At 54.2% G+C, this 5,000-nt stretch overlaps 1 non-coding gene across 1 annotated transcript in view; it reads left to right on the top strand.

Annotated features, from left to right (window-relative positions):
• Positions 1-4,514: 4,514 nt before the first annotated feature.
• The window catches only part of LOC126197111 (small subunit ribosomal RNA), a 1,909-nt gene continuing 1,423 nt past the window's right edge, over positions 4,515-5,000 (top strand). The window contains exon 1 of the ribosomal RNA XR_007539511.1: positions 4,515-5,000. This exon is cut by the window's right edge and continues 1,423 nt beyond it. This is a non-coding gene — a ribosomal RNA (small subunit ribosomal RNA).

Raw genomic sequence — 5,000 nt, 5'->3', positions numbered from 1 at the left:
ATCGCCATCTATGAAAACACGACGAAACCACATGCAATAGCCCCATCTACGCGCATCCGACAGCACTACAACCACCATGTCGATCGCACCACAAAAACAGTACCGCCATCTATGCGACGCCAAGCTGACTACGACGGCGATGGGCCCACAGTACCCGTTTCCCGACCCCACCCACAAAGCCTGCATCCACTGTCCACCACAAGAGCACCAACGCCAGTCCCTGCGCCGCACGACGTCGTCCACCGACAATCACGCCACCCGCCCCCGTACGTGCCTCACGTCACCTGCCCAAATTGCAACTCCAGCGGATGAACGGCGGACTTTTCTCGCAGTCGTAAGTTGCAATCCACCCCTATATCATCCGTTTCATGAAGCGTTGTATCCAAGATGCGAAATTCCCGCTGTCCCTACACATGCTCTAAGTCTGTGCGCGATTGCGTGCTCACAGTACGGATTCCGATGCTGAGCGATCAGCTAGGAAGCGCCCCAACCATGTCGGTCCCCATGGGCGTTGCACTCGCAGTCGCAAAGACTCTGGCAATGGCTAAAAGCGCTCCGCAATACATCACGCAGACGGGTAATGACGGTCCGAGCGCTCAGTGTGAGGAGAGCATTACTGAGCCCTGACCCACAAGCAGGTTGTAGCGTATCCCACCCGCAGACATGTGACGTTGTCACACGACCAGTTGTCACTAATCGACTCATTGCTGATAATCATATGCCATACACCGGGGAAAGCTGCCGCAAGGGGTAGCTACGTAGTGCAGTCGCACCTCTACTACTGTACAGAGATAGAACACCACGAGACTGCAACCAGATTAAACTGATACATGGCGCTGATAACTAATAGATGCAGAGCCATCGGAATATAGATGACATACGACATAGAACTGTCCCTATACATGCTGACAGTCTCTGCACACAATGTGAACTACACGTCACCCAGACACCCTATCACACACTACTCTCTGGCTGTAACAGACACAGACACAATATCTAAGCACCACCATGGAACAACATCCAGTGCATCCTCTCCGCCACATTACACCATTCACACTATGATAACAAAACCAGGAGGTCCACCCCAAAAACAGAATATCTCACACTTCCAACAACCATCATTACGCAGATAAGCCACAAACACCCACACATGTGCTACACAGGGGTGCAGCCAACACCACCACACTGGCGTGTCTCACAGCATATAAGCAATGGCAGGAATGAAAGACACAGGTCTGCCACTCCCTTGCCACACCCACAGAACCGGCGCACCACCTCCCCTGAGCCAAAGGTGCATCCTGACGTGACACATCTCAGGGTGCCTCAGGCGTCCACTTACCATCATCACTATGAACGAACCTCGTCCCCTCCCCCCTCATACACCATCCCTTAACCTAACCTATGTTGCGCCTTAACCTAACCTATGTTGCGCCTTAACCTAACCTATGTTGCGCCTTAACCTAACCTATGTTGCGCCTTAACCTAACCTATGTTGCGCCTTAACCTAACCTATGTTGCGCCTTAACCTAACCTATGTTGCGCCCTAACCTAACCTATGTTGCGCCCTAACCTAACCTATGTTGCGCCCTAACCTAACCTATGTTGCGCCCTAACCTAACCTATGTTGCGCCCTAACCTAACCTATGTTGCGCCCTAACCTAACCTATGTTGCGCCCTAACCTAACCTATGTTGCGCCCTAACCTAACCTATGTTGCGCCCTAACCTAACCTATGTTGCGCCCTAACCTAACCTATGTTGCGCCCTAACCTAACCTATGTTGCGCCCTAACCTAACCTATGTTGCGCCCTAACCTAACCTATGTTGCGCCCTAACCTAACCTATGTTGCGCCCTAACCTAACCTATGTTGCGCCCTAACCTAACCCATGTTGCGCCTTAACCTAACCTATGTTGCGCCTTAACCTAACCTATGTTGCGCCTTAACCTAACCTATGTTGCGCCTTAACCTAACCTATGTTGCGCCTTAACCTAACCTATGTTGCGCCTTAACCTAACCTATGTTGCGCCTTAACCTAACCTATGTTGCGCCTTAACCTAACCTATGTTGCGCCTTAACCTAACCTATGTTGCGCCTTAACCTAACCTATGTTGCGCCTTAACCTAACCTATGTTGCGCCTTAACCTAACCTATGTTGCGCCTTAACCTAACCTATGTTGCGCCTTAACCTAACCTATGTTGCGCCTTAACCTAACCTATGTTGCGCCTTAACCTAACCTATGTTGCGCCTTAACCTAACCTATGTTGCGCCTTAACCTAACCTATGTTGCGCCTTAACCTAACCTATGTTGCGCCTTAACCTAACCTATGTTGCGCCTTAACCTAACCTATGTTGCGCCTTAACCTAACCTATGTTGCGCCTTAACCTAACCTATGTTGCGCCTTAACCTAACCTACGTTGCGCCCTAACCTAACCTAACCTACGTTGCGCCCTAACCTAACCTAACCTACGTTGCGCCCTAACCTAACCTAACCTACGTTGCGCCCTAACCTAACCTAACCTACGTTGCGCCCTAACCTAACCTAACCTACGTTGCGCCCTAACCTAACCTAACCTACGTTGCGCCCTAACCTAACCTAACCTACGTTGCGCCCTAACCTAACCTAACCTACGTTGCGCCCTAACCTAACCTAACCTACGTTGCGCCCTAACCTAACCTAACCTACGTTGCGCCCTAACCTAACCTAACCTACGTTGGGCCCTAACCTAACCTAACCTACGTTGGGCCCTAACCTAACCTAACCTACGTTGGGCCCTAACCTAACCTAACCTACGTTGGGCCCTAACCTAACCTAACCTACGTTGGGCCCTAACCTAACCTAACCTACGTTGGGCCCTAACCTAACCTAACCTACGTTGGGCCCTAACCTAACCTACGTTGGGCCCTAACCTAACCTACGTTGGGCCCTAACCTAACCTACGTTGGGCCCTAACCTAACCTACGTTGCGCCCTAACCTAACCTATGTTGCGCCTTAACCTAACCTATGTTGCGCCTTAACCTAACCTACGTTGCGCCCTAACCTAACCTACGTTGCGCCCTAACCTAACCTACGTTGCGCCCTAACCTAACCTACGTTGGGCCCTAACCTAACCCACGTTGGGCCCTAACCTGACCTGTAATTGTTATATGAATTGCAACATTCATGTAGCGTTGCCTAATCGCAACCCTCTCAACATAGGTCAGTGCTCGCACTCTCTGGTGTCCTGCGTATTGATTCATGTTACGGTGCGTACCCTCACAACATCTAGCGAGTGTTGCGTACGTTCCACATGGTCCCGCTATCCACTGTAATGTGTACTGCTGTAAGACGTATATCGCCCCCCTGTCGCCTCTAGTTCGTCAGGCGGGAGTTTGCGTGTTCAATGAGCTTCGCAGCTGTGCAATGGCATTCGCATACGTACGCGGGCCACCTTCCACGTGTTCTCTCGTGTATACGTCGCAGCATGTATGTGGGCTGATGTGGCGTGTCGTGACGCATATCATCCAGGCATGCAAGACCCACTGAATTTGCAAATGTAGATGGACGTCTACGTTTGCTGCCCAAGTTACGCAAATGAACTGGAAATCCGTTGTTGCGCGGTTGTTTACGCTGGAGGTGAATCATTGATTGCGACAATCGGTACAGGTATTAACTGGTTGCTTCAGCGACACCCGTCATACCCACGAACGTGAGTGGGCATGTGGGTATGAAGCGATACGCGGCGGTGGCTGGGTGGGACCGTCCCCGGCCGGTGAGGGGGGAGCGCCCGGCGTGCTGGCCGCGCGCTGCGTGGGCGCACGCGCTACAGCCGGCTGGTGGGGGCGCCCAGTGGCAGGCGCGCCGGCCGACGGACGCGGCAGGCGGCGCAGCTGCGCGCCGGCGCACCCAGCGCGCGGCGCCGTGCGGCCAAAGTGGGTCCTCGCGGGCCCGGTGCGAAGCGCGGTGGACATCTGCAGTGTGCTGGTCCGATTGAGGACTGTGTGCGTCGAGGATGCGCCGCCGCCCGGCACTCGGCGCCGCGACGCCGTCTGCTGCTCGGTCGCCCCCGCGGTTCTCGCAGGTGGTTTGTATCGCAGCTGTGCGGATGTGTTGGCGCGTGCGCTGTGCTGGGAGAGTTCGCTTTGGCACCCAAGTGGGGCTCTGCCCCTCTGTGGCGCTGGCGTTGGAGCTGCCCGGCCACTGTTTGTGGCCGCGTGTTGTCTCCCGCCGGCAACACCACGACAGCACGCTCCCGGGCCTCTGTCGGCAGCGGCAAGCTCAGTTGGGAGCACGGGTGGTCGCACTGAAAGCGTCTACTCGCCTATCTCCGGGCGATTGCGCCTCTCTCGAACCCGACCAAGTACTTAGGACGGCGCTGCGCGCCGCCGGGACCTGAGAGGGTTTCGAGGTGTATCGTGCAGGGGAGCCCAGCCTCCTCCTGTTTGCGGAATAATTGAGCGGACGCTTGCGTGTTCGCGCGGGCCTCCGGGACACACTCCCGGGCGGCCGGCTGCTCAGCTCTAGTTGACGCAGCTCCCTGGTTGATCCTGCCAGTAGTCATATGCTTGTCTCAAAGATTAAGCCATGCATGTCTCAGTACAAGCCGCATTAAGGTGAAACCGCGAATGGCTCATTAAATCAGTTATGGTTCCTTAGATCGTACCCACGTTACTTGGATAACTGTGGTAATTCTAGAGCTAATACATGCAAACAGAGTCCCGACCAGAGATGGAAGGGACGCTTTTATTAGATCAAAACCAATCGGTCGGCTCGTCCGGTCCGTTTGCCTTGGTGACTCTGAATAACTTTGGGCTGATCGCACGGTCCTCGTACCGGCGACGCATCTTTCAAATGTCTGCCTTATCAACTGTCGATGGTAGGTTCTGCGCCTACCATGGTTGTAACGGGTAACGGGGAATCAGGGTTCGATTCCGGAGAGGGAGCCTGAGAAACGGCTACCACATCCAAGGAAGGCAGCAGGCGCGCAAATTACCCACTCCCGGCACGGGGAGGTAGTGAC

This window comes from Schistocerca nitens, chromosome 7 (genome assembly GCF_023898315.1).
Source record: "Schistocerca nitens isolate TAMUIC-IGC-003100 chromosome 7, iqSchNite1.1, whole genome shotgun sequence".
In the NCBI taxonomy this organism is placed as follows: Eukaryota; Metazoa; Arthropoda; class Insecta; order Orthoptera; family Acrididae; genus Schistocerca; species Schistocerca nitens.
The sequence above is the reverse complement of the archived record's forward strand: the minus strand, read 5'-3'. Positions and strand labels throughout refer to the sequence as shown.